This window comes from Lepidochelys kempii, chromosome 1, assembly GCF_965140285.1.
Source record: "Lepidochelys kempii isolate rLepKem1 chromosome 1, rLepKem1.hap1, whole genome shotgun sequence".
In the NCBI taxonomy this organism is placed as follows: Eukaryota; Metazoa; Chordata; order Testudines; family Cheloniidae; genus Lepidochelys; species Lepidochelys kempii.
Genome location: NC_136380.1, coordinates 79663421 through 79675615, shown reverse-complemented (window position 1 = coordinate 79675615; position 12195 = coordinate 79663421). Strand labels below are relative to the sequence as shown.

The following is a 12195-nucleotide window of genomic DNA, read 5'->3' as shown; positions in this document are numbered from 1 at the left end:
GGGGAGAGAGAAGGCTGGGCTGGGGAAGGGGTGCCTGTTCCCCAGCCGCGGCAGGTCAGGGGCTGGGCTGGGCTGGGGGAGGGGTGCCTGTCCTCTGGTTGTGGCAGGTTCCGGGCTGGGGGAGGGGTGCCATGGCTGGGGGAGAGGCATCTCTCTGCCCCCCCCCGCACACAACTGCAGCCCTGAGTGTAAGCGGCCATGCAGATTAGAGGGAATTTAGGTCCACACACTGTTATGTAGATAATCTTTAATAATCCCCGAGGGCTTTTTTGGTATTTAGGATCAGAAATCCAGAATTTAGGGAGAGGTGGACAAATATTGTTTCTATGAATGAACGTAACCTGGAAGAGCACATTGGCTACCTCTTTGGTGTTAGTATGACAACTGAAACATATGGCAGTTTGATAGAGCATATCTTCCTGCATACCGTGTAAAGGAAGGAAAGCACAGTCCACAGGCCATATCAAATAGCAGATGGAAGTTTTTATGCTTATTACTGTAGAAAAATTGAAGGGTCAGTAGAGAAGATTTGGGGCATGGGAGTAGTAATACCAGAAAACTTGCAAGCTACAGAGTTAAGTATATTGCCTCAGTATCACCAAGGCATGCGATTTCTTTTTTTTTTTTTTTTTTTTTTTTGAGTTTTGTAGTTTTTGGTGTGTGTGTGTGTGTTTACTTTATTAAAAAAATAAATAAATTCCATGATATGGATATATTTGTCTTGGTGCCAACGGAACATCCGATCCCAAGAACCTGACAAGGCCCTTCTTCACTACATTTCAGGAAGTCTGTATTAGAGATCCCTACATGTCCAAGCCTTAGAAACTATGTTGCTTTCATTTCATGAGATGCACATGGAATGAGGCAGGCAAAGCTCCTTTTCTATCCACAGCTGTGTTTATATTTGGCAAAGTGTATCTTTCCACTCTCCTCATGCTTCAAAATGGCTGAAAAGTTTTATTCTCTAACTTTCCAAAACAAAACCCTCCAATTCAGGCAGAGACCAAGCCTGGAAAATTTCATACCGAATGGTGGGAGTTTCTGAAAATTCAGTGGCTGTAAGCAGGGGGAGTTAGTATGGCAATAATGGAGATTTTTTTTTAAATTACATTTTGAGCTACTTATTTTGATGTTACCTTAGAATATAATGTACATGTGGAGGGAACTACCTTTGAAAGTAGAGAATGTAGGGGGTGGATGTAGAAATACGGAATTATGTTTAGGACACCATATGTTTAGCGCTTTGGGAGAAACTTTGAAATATGTTGGAGCTCACTAGATGCCTTGTCTTTTTTAGTTAACAATCTGAGTGTGAACTTAAATAAATAATTGTACAGCATTTGGTAATATTCATGCAACAAAATCTACTTCCAGTGTACTCCAAGTGAAAAAGAGGTGGTATATACCACATGGATCCTGCTCCTCCCTTCTTTAGGAGCTTCTGGATGTGCTGCCATAGACAATCCCTCCTGCCTCCTGTTTAATGATCCTCCAAATTACCCAGATTTCATCACTACCATGGAGGCCATTCCTTCTGCCCTGAGGCCCTAATCCTCCTTTGATCACCCATATTCCCACTACTAAGGGCATATAAATACATAGCAGCGCACATATAAAAATCCTGTAAACCTACTAAACCAAAACACTACATTGCACATGCAGTTCTCCTGTTAGGGAGAGGTTAAGAGAGAAAACAAACCATATGTGGCTGATGTTAGTCATGTCATTTACTGCACTACTGGAAGGCACTCAGATACTATGGTGGTGTGGACTGTATAAGAAACTATAGAGAATAGAATTAATACCTCCAATCCTCTCTGGATCTTGCATGCTTCCACTGAGATAAACCCTGTTGTTGACAGACTCCAAGGCTGCTTTTTAATTATTTCTGATTTTTTTTACCTTTTTCTATCAATGGACAATGTGATTTAGATCAAGTAAGAACTTGATCCAAACCTTTTTGAGCTATAAATAGGTTTATCTAAAAGCATTTCACACCTCTGCCCAAACAGAAGGGCCAATATACCATGTTGAGAGGCTGTTTCTGTGGCTCAATTAATGTTCTTATAATATATCTAGCTAAAAAGATTGAGATAAAGATCTGGGCTCTGTAGTGCTAAATTGAATCTTGAAATCTTTTGTTCTTAGCTCACTGCTACTCTCTATCAGTATGCCATGCAGACACTGAGACTTGTTTTGATTTGAACTTGAGGTAAATTTTAACACGGGAAGAAGCATGAATTTGTGTTTGTAACACCAGGCTAGGAATTGGGAGAGTTGTGATCTATTCCTTTCTCTGTAACTGACTTATACTATATTGGGAAAGTTACTTAGCTTTTCTGCACCTCAGTTTCCACATCTGTAATTGGGAATGATAATGTTTGTTTCAGAGGCAGCGGTGAGCTAAATTAAACTTTGTAAGATGCTTGAAGATCGATCCTTGGATAGAAGGAAATATTTGTTGCTAATGATGATGATAAAAACACTGTTCTTCTTTAAAACACCTACCACTACCTTCAAGAATGGAAGGTGCTGTAAAGAAGTGAAAAACTTTTTTTAATTTATTCATGAGTAATCAGACTTTTGATATATTTCCTATTTCTGGGATTCAGAATTTGAGGCAAGCTAGGTGCTGCTATTTCCATGTTAAGCTTATTAATGGATATATTTTCCCCCATAAGAGTTGGTGAGACTGTACCAAATCAGAAGTCTGTTCTTAACACTTGACAAAATGCATAAATAGCTTTGCTCAGAACATACTGTGGGCTCTGTCTTGTTATGCCTGTTGGACACATGAAAAGGGTTAAAGGAACCAGTCTCTCCAGACTCCTTTTCAATATTTAATTCTCTCTAGTGAAACCTACTAAATAAATAAATAAATATTTGAAATTGGAAAATAAATATTTGAAAAAGGGATACATTCACTTTGTTACAATCTATATAAACTCAGTATATACTGGAAGATGAAACTCCATAATGAATGTAAAATAAAGAGAAATACATTAAAAGAAGATTTTTGTCCTTTTAAATAAAATAGTTAAATTTGTAGCAAAACAGTACACATCAGTGCAATAGACATAAAACAAAGATTATTATTAGAGTATAAATCTTGTGCACAATAATTCAAGACTTCCTTTCAGGTTGTCCTTTGGTACTTGAGAAATTCTGCTCACTCAGGCTGAGTAACCCCTCTTTTTTTTCTTTAGAAAAGACAGGGAAAATAATATTTCCTTTTCATTATCACCATGGTAAGGAGCAGAGAGGAGACTTTGTGTAAAATTTCCATGATAATTTTGCAAGACTTCAATAGGTCAAATTTTGGTCAGTGCTTTGAAAATGGCCTAACCATCTGCCAAATCAGCACACCTGTTCCCTGCAAAGGCAGTGTTGATGTGTGCCAATATTCTTTCTGGCTGCAGTGTCTTGTTGGCTGTGTAGATTGCTTTTGCTGAGGTCATGAGAACCATGCCCAGGAATTGCCCTGCTCTGCTCCTGGCGAGAGGGCAAGTGGTGTAGCATTTCTGTAGGAAACATAATACTGTAGGAGCAACTAACTTCTACCCCTGTTGGGTGCAGATTTTCTGACAGCCACTTACATACAGCACCCTTATCCTGGCTTTTTATCACGTGGGTGATGTTAATATCTAGAGCCTCCTGTAATCTGTGGCCATGGGGATTTGTGTTGAATTCACCTCTTCGCGACAGAATTGTGCTACAGGATCTGAGTTTTCATTTATAAAAAGATAGTCTTATGTTTGCAAAGAAAACCTTCCAAATTTGAATAAAGAATGTAAAGTGATATGAGTGGTCTGTATCAACAATTTGAAAACTAGCTTGGAGAGGTATGCCCTGCCCCCATTCATCCTATTTGGATTTTAACCGTGAAACAAACTCGTAATTGTTTAACAACTTGGCTGCTGATTGTCTGACCAGAACATACTACCAATTTCCTCCTTGTACTCCCAAACCATCTCTTCTTCCCAGGTGCAAAGAGCAGCAACTGTTTTTTCAAAACCAGCTCCTTCTTAATCAGCTTCATCATTACACTTGCACATTTTCAGTATAAAGTTCAATAGTGCATTGAAAACAGAAAAAAATATAAGGGCAGAGGAAATGGAGTCATTTAATATCAAATAAATATCAAGGAAGTGATTGTACTAGGCTCTTTGACATTTAATTTAGTCAAAACTTAACTTCCTTTAAAAAATTTATTTGAAGTTGCCACAGAATCTGAAGCGTGTCAGTGCAGCAGAATCCAACAGAAGTTAAATCAAGCTTGTTGCAGAGTCTGTGACCTCATGTTTATGACTCCTTGTTTTGAAGTACTACCACAAGAATAATCTGAAGGTAGCATACTGCATATTTAAATTTGTAGGTCTCCCAGAACTGTCCTGAATGCAAGTTAGAGCTCTCCTATATCTTCTCAAAAAATCCAAAAGGCTTCACTATTTATTTTTTATAATACGCTTGGTTTGTGGGCTTGAGTGGTTGTCCCTTTATCTGGCATCCTCTTTTGGCTTGAAGAGCCCTCTGGGCACAATGACGAGTCATCCATCTGTGCACAGGGTAAGAAGGTTTTCATGAATAATATAATTGCAGTATGTACTCATAATTTGGCTATTTCTGCTGGGTATGTATTTATATTACACAGAAAAACTGCAGAAATATAATGTAATTTAACAAATTGTCCTCCCCTGCACATTACAGGGTAGATGAAATTTCTACACATAAAAGTTCCCACTAGAAGGTGCCATGATGTAAGAGTCCATCTAGAATGTTCTCTGTTACACCTACTCCCCAATTTCTCAGAGACCCAGTCTCTGCTGTGGATGAAGTTTTCTTTACTACTGTGCTGTAGAAAATTTAAATGAAACTCCAAATGCTTTTACCATCTTTCTGTGGAATAAGTCACTCCTGAAATAAAATGTTTTGTCTTAATGGATATTAAACAAATATATACATTCTTCTTCCCAGGAAGTTTTATAGTGTCATCCCTGTTTAGGGTTGCCAACTTTCTGACTGCAGAATACTGAACACCCTTGCCCTGCCCCTTCTCCAAGGCCCTGCCCCCACTCACTCCATCCCCCCTCCCTCCACTGCTCGCTCTCCCCCACCCTTGCTCACTTGCTCATTTTCATCGGGCTGCGGTAGGGGATTGGGGTGCAGGAGGGGTGAGGGCTCTGGCTGGTGGTGTGGGCTGTAGTGTTTGGGGTGCGGAAGGGGCTCAGGGCTGGGGCAGGGACTTGGGGTCCGGGAGGAGGTTTCGGATGCGGGCTCCAGGCGGCACTTTTATCTCTGGTGGCTCCTGGGAAGCAGCAACATGTCCCTCTGGCTCCTAGGTGCAGGGGTGGCCAGGGGGCTCCATGTGCTGCTCCATCCATGGGCCCAGCCAACGGGAGCTGTGGAGCTGATGCTCGGAGTGGCGTCTGCGCCATTGGCAAGGCCAGTGTGCTGAGCCCTCCTGGCTGCCTATGCACCTAGGAGCTGAAGGGACATGTTGGCCCTTTCTGGGAGCTGTGTGGAGCCACCTGCTGCAGCCAATTGGACTTTTAGTGGCCTGGTCAGCTATGCTGACCGAAGCTGCCAGGATCCCTTTTCGACTGAGCATTCCAGTAAAAAATTGGACACCTGGCAATCCTATCCCTGTTGTGCTGTTTACATCATAATCTGTCTCTCCTCTCTTACATTTTCCTGATAGGTGAAACATAGATATTTGAATGATAGAGGTTTAATAGCATGATCTCGATGTTATTTAGGTTTGTGCTTCTATCTTATTGGACAACAGGAAGAGGGAGGTATGGAAGCCCGTGATCACTAAAGGATTAAAATAATTTTATTTAAATAAATACCTCAAATGGGCACTGATGACATGTATTTCAGTATACTTGGACCAGTGTACTCTACATTTCAAAAATATATAGGTCTACAGCATGCTCAATTACTTTAATTAATTATAGTTTATAACTAGTTTCCTTACTTTGTGTGAGCTAATTGCTACATGCAGTTTTGAGATTTTCACCAGTATATTATAAGAGCTACGTGCAATAAGAGAGAAGTTTCTATTCAGTGCATTGTCTGCCTTTTAGTTTTCCAGGAATATTTTGTGGGAAGGAGACTGGCTGCTAAAGTGGACTAGTGCCTTTTACGTCTGCAATTCAGATCAGAAACAAAATAAGCCATTCTTGTTCAGAGTGGATATGTGTGTGCGCATCATAAATATTTCCACACAATCTGGCTCAGTCTGAGAATTAACAGTTCCTATTTAGTAGGAGGGATTCAGTGCTAAAATATTAGTCTTTCATAAGAATCACAAATTTATCCCCAATTATTTTTTCATTCAGATTAATCCCCAAAGGGATTTTTTTTCCTGTTTAATTTTACTGTACATCATCTTTCAGCCATTGTATTTGGTCTTTAAAACCTGGTGGCCAAAACCACTAGATTCTAAACATATAGGGAGAAAATCTGCTTGTGTTGTACTATTAAAGCCAATCAGACTGTACAAGTAAGGTGAGTAGAACCTCTTTTGTTATATGCATCAATCTGGTGCTGAGAAGTAAAGAAATAACCAGTAGCAGGGATAATCACTTTTTATTGCATAATTTTCCGCTTTTTCATTTTACCTCTCCAGAATTGTTTCCTATTCCAGTGTGTTTCAGGGTTATTTTCATTCAAAATTATTAATGGCTTTCATGTATTGATTGGCAAGGATGTAATTCATGCTCTGCTTTTTTAGAGGCAGCCATGTATCCATCAGAGGGAAACTAAGTTTACTAACAAGTGTCTTTCTGAGAGCTATACTGATATTTGTGATGCTGATTCATAAGTACACAGGGTTGGTTATATGCTCTGAGGGCCTCAAGAAAAAGCAATGCCCTGAGTTTCTTTAGGGAATGCTAGGGAGCTTCCTCCATCTTTGGTCATGAGTGAGAAGGGTGAGATTTACCATCCTTTGCGATGACAAGTCAGCACAGGACACAGGGCTCTGAAATGGTCATTTACACTGCTTATTTGGAAGGACGGCAGTACAGACACAAAGATAGAAGTAAGAGATGTGGGCCTGGGTTCTTTAACAAATGGAGAGGACAAAAATTAGTGTTTCACAAATGGAAAAGGAAAAAAGAATCAATACGGAAAGAGTTATTTTCAGTTTAAAACTGTAAGAGTTTGGAATAGGATCCCTCATGAATTCATGCTTTTCTGTTTTCATTTGAGTGTTTCACAAGTTCCTACTGTTGAAGAAATATAGCCTGCATACTGCAAAGAACATCTGATATTCCATTGGCTCTTTAAATATAAAGGCTTTTCTCACTGGGTTTTTTTTCTTCTCTTGTTGAGAACACCTAATCATTCTTATTTAAGTCAGTTTAATTAAACTGATGTTTAGTTCTTCATATAGAAGTATTTGTATTTATTAAGTTTTGACCATGAAGTGCGCCAGCCTTCTCCTAGAACATGTTTTGACAATATTTAAAACATACGAATCAAACTGTAGTTATTGATCTGTGTTTGTTTCTTTTCAACAGACTGTGGTTCCATCTGGCCACCTGATGGTAAGAATGCCCTTATATAGCATTACCCATGTTTAAAATGAAATTACGGCACTCTGCTCTGCAGTGTGATATGTGCTCCCAAAAGGGTACCTGCGTGGGTGATATAATCACAGGGCATTCAGCCACTCTTTCCTTGAATACAGCACCCTGTTGGGCACAGTGCCATATTTTCACTTCAAAATTCAGTACTTTGTCAAATCTGGTCACAAGAGTAGTATTGCCAAAACTATGATACCATTCCTGTAATGGAGATAACTCCAGTTGCACTGTGCTACTTTTCTTGTCTATTTCTGTCTGATGCAAGGGTGGGCAAACATTTGGGCCCAAGGGCCACATTTGGGTATTGAAATTGAGGTTGGGTTGCAGAAGGGGCTGAGGGCTCTGGCTGGGGGTGGGGGCTCTGGGGTGGGGCAGAAATGAGGAGTTCAAGGTGCGGAAGGGGGCTCCAGGCAGCTCCAAGCTGGGGTAGGGGGTTGTGGTGTGGGGTGGGGGTGAGGGCTCTGGCTAGGGGTGCAGGCTCTGGGGTGGGGCTGGGGATGAGGAGTTTGGGGAGTAGGAGGATGCTCCTGGCTGGGACTGAGGGGTTCGGAGGGCAGGAGGGGGATCAGGGCAGGGGGTTGGGGCTTGGGAGGGGCTCGGGTACAGGCTCTGGGCAGTGTTTACCTCAAGCAGCTCCTGGAAGCAGTGGCATGTCTTCTCTCCGGCTCTTATGCAGAGGCGCTGCCAGTCTGCTCTGCATGCTGTCCCATCCACAGGCACCGCCCTTCAACTCCCATTGGCAACAGTTCCCGGCCAATGGGAGCTGCAAGGGCGGTGCTTGGGGCAGGGGTAGCGCATGGTGCACCCTGGCTGCCCACAAACGTAGGAGCCAGAGTGGGGACATACCGCTGCTTCCGGGAACCGTGTGGAGTTGCGGCATGCGTGTGTGGACTGGCTCTCAACCCCGCTCCCCAGCAGAAGATCAAGGGCCAGATTAAATCGATTGGTGGGCTGGATGTGGCTTGCGGGCCGTAGTTTGCCCACCCCCGGTCTAACGCATTGGGAGACTCAGCCTGGTCCTATAACAAGTAGAACCACATGCCCTATGTGAAGCGCCTCTGCCTCATTTGGGACTGCACATGAGTGCAGGGGCCCTTATGCAGATGAGTGTTTGCAGGATTTTGGCCTTGCTGATTGCAGGGGCAAACAGGGAAACTGACCTACAGCAAAAAGAAAAGGAGAACTAGTGGCACCTTAGAGACTAACCAGTTTATTTGAGCATAAGCTTTCGTGAGCTACAAGTCAGCTGTAGCTCACGGAAGCTTATGCTCAAATAAATTGGTTAGTCTCTAAGGTGCCACAAGTCCTCCTTTTCTTTTTGCGAATACAGACTAACATGGCTGCTACTCTGAAACCTGACCTACAGCAACGTGCTATCCTTTTCAAAAGAAAACTGCAAAATCAGAGACTGTCTCATCCATGTCCTTTCAGTTATTGGGTGTTGCTTCCAACAATAATAGTAATAGGTTAAAAAAATCGACAGGAGTGTAATTTTTAAATAAGCTGTGTCATATTCTCTATTACAGTAAGGCCCCCCTGCTTTGGTAAGGTAAAGGAGCCTTGCCCTAGAAGTAAGTTACAGTTGCACGTACTGTAAGGCTACATTACGCTGTCATTAGTGGTGTAAAGGTCCTTAATGTACATGAGAATTTGCCTCGATTGTGTCTATTTAATTCCCTGATGAAAGTAGCATGTTGCACAAATAGAGGAACATTAATAGAAGCCCTGTTGAGGAATCCCAAGGCGGCTGTACGGCAAGTAGTACAACAAAGAGAGGATGACAACAAAAGTAAGACACGGTAACATTTTCAAAAGTCCTTAAGTGACAGAGGCACCTAAATCCTTTTGACTTTCCCTGGGACAGAGGTGTCTGTCATTTAAGCACTACTGAAAATTTACCAATAATTAACATGCAATTATAAATTGTAAAAATTAAATCAATAAACATGCATAAATGGGAAAGAGGTTATAGTGGGATAATGTGCTCTTACACATGCAGCCGCTTAGTGGGGCCGTGCAGGTATAAGGGAGAGCAGAATATGGCCCACTTGGTAGTTTATATAGAACTTTAATGGATTCTGTGCCCAGTGTGCCAGTGCTTAGAGAGAGATTTTAAAACAGGAATTCCATTTCTTCTTTTTATTCTTCTCTGTATTGTTTCTAAGGCTATGTGACTTCCTTGTTCACTGCAGCTTGTGAAATTAAACTGGCACATTATAAGAGGAGAGGTTTCTAGCAAAAGGAATCCTTTTATATGGTTTCAGAAAAGGCTGAGTTATTTGTTCGAATTTTTTTGGAGAAATTGCAAGAAAGCATAAAAGACAAATAGAAAAATAAAATTCTTCATGGCTCCATGGAGACTGGCATTGTGGGGAATTGTTTTATTATATGCATGTATGTGTCTGTTTGTTTGGAAAAAATAGCCAAAAGTGCTGCAAGAATCAGAGAAATTCACTGCTTGAAGATTATAAGGAGAAAATTGGTAGTGTAGCAGATATCTACTTGCTGAATGCATCTCATGTTGTAGGTGAACCAAATGATGTTTGTTGCTTTGTTCAGTTTTTCTAGCATGTATCTAAATGCTGTTTGACAACTGAAGGGTATGGAAAGATTATAGGGTAGCAGAAAAGTACCCTGTTCTTCTCATCACAGTTTCAGAAAAATTCCCAGTACCTGGGTATTGCTGTGGCTCCACTGCGAGATGGAGCTGGCAGCTCCTATAGTCTACTCAGCTGCTGTTAACTACTGTTACTGTCACTGAGGTAGTGTTAGGTTTGTGTAACTGCCTGGAAAATTCAGATGTCCTCATACCTTGGTGAATGTATACACTGAGATGGAGGGTCATTCATATGGATCTTAGGCTTTCAGAGCAAACTTTGCTCCAATCCCCTCCACCCCCCTTAAATGATTATTTAAAATACTCTTGTAGGGATTGGGAAAGTGAGATAATCTTAGGATAAAACACGCCTCCTTTGCTGGAGGTAGCTGAAGTGGAGCCTGGCAGCTTAGGCTCTAGAGTGGTAGTCGTGTTAGTCTGTATGAGCAAAAATAACGAGGAGTCCTTGTGGCACCTTAGAGACTAACAAATTTATTTGGGCATAAACTTTCGTGGGTTAGAACAGTAACAGGTGTGAGTAACAGTAGGGAGAAATTAGTATTGGGGAAATTAAGTTTAGGTTTTGTAATGATCCAACCGTTCCCTGTCTCTGTTCAGGCCTAATCTGATGGTATCCAGTTTGCAAATTAATTCCAGTTCTGCAGCTTCACGTTAGAGTCTGTTTTTGAAGTTTTTGTTATTGAAGAATTGCCACTTTTAGGTCTGTTATTGAGTGACCAGAGAGATTGAAGTGTTCTTCTACTGGTTTTTGAATGTTATGATTTCTGATGTCAGATTTGTGTCCATTTATTCTTTTGCATAGAGACTGTCCGGTTTGGCCAATGTACATGTGGGGATCGTCCTTTAGGATAGGCTGTAGATCCTTGATGATGCGCTGGAGAGGTTTTAGTTGGGGGCTGTAGGGGACGAGAGCTGAGGAAGCGTTGTTCTAAGTCAGCCATAAAAATGTTGGCATACTGTGGGGCCATGTGGGTACCCATAGCAGTCCTGCTGACTTGAAGGTACAAATTGTCCCCAAATCTGAAATAGTTGTGGGTGCCACTCAATAACAGACCTAAAAGTGGCAGTTCTTCAACAACAAAAACTTCAACAGACTGGGTCATTACAAAACCTAAACTTAATTTCCCCAATACTAATTTCTTCCTACTGTTACTCACACCTTCTTGTCAACTGTCTGTAATGGGCCACTCTCTTACCACGTCAGAAGTTATTTTTCCTCCCTTTGTATTCTTCTGTTTATTGATTTATCTCGTTAGACTGACCTCACACTTGGTAAAGCAACCCCCATCCTTTCATGTATTTATACCTGCTCCTGTATTTTCACTCCATGCATCTGATGAAGTGGGTTCTAACCCACTGTCATAAATATAAAGGGAAGGGTAACCACCTTTCCGTCCACAGTGCTATAAAATCCCTCCTGGCCAGAGGCAAAAGCCTTTCACCTGTAAAGGGTTAAGAAGCTAAGATAACTTCGCTGGCACCTGACCAAAATGACCAATGAGGAGACAAGATACTTTCAGATCGGGAGTTGGGAGAAACAAAGGGTTCATCTGTCCGGGTGATGCTTTTGCCGGGAACAGATCAGGAATGCAGTCTCAGAACTTCTGTTAGTTAGTAAGTAATCTAGCTAGAAATGTGTTAGATTTCCTTTTGTTTAATGGCTGGTAAAATAAGCTGTGCTGGATGGAATGTATATTCCTGTTTTTGTGTCTTTTTGTAACTTAAGGTTTTGCCCAGAGGGATTCTCTATGTTTTGAATCTGATTACCCTGTAAGGTAGTTACCATCCTGATTTTACAGAGGTGATTCTTTTACCTTTTCTTTAATTAAAATTCTTCTTTTAAGAACCTGATTGCTTTTTCATTGTTCTTAAGATCCCAGGGTTTGGGTCTCTGTTCACCTGTACAAATTGGTGAGGATTTTTACAAGCCTTCCCCAGGAAAGGGGGTGTAGGGCTTGGAGGGATATTTTGGGAGAAGATATCTCC

The 12195-nt window shown here is 41.4% G+C and overlaps 1 protein-coding gene across 7 annotated transcripts in view; it reads left to right on the top strand.

Moving 5' to 3' along the window:
- Positions 1 to 12195, top strand: part of KLF12 (KLF transcription factor 12) — a 370069-nt gene that overhangs the window by 57326 nt on the left and 300548 nt on the right. Inside the window, exon 2 of one of the 7 annotated variants that reach the window (XM_073346719.2) lies at positions 7527 to 7553. The exons of the other annotated variants lie outside the window; for them this stretch is intronic. The gene's annotated coding sequence lies outside the window, so the exon portion shown is untranslated. The remainder of the gene's footprint in view (positions 1 to 7526; positions 7554 to 12195) is intronic. 7 annotated transcript variants of the gene reach the window in all.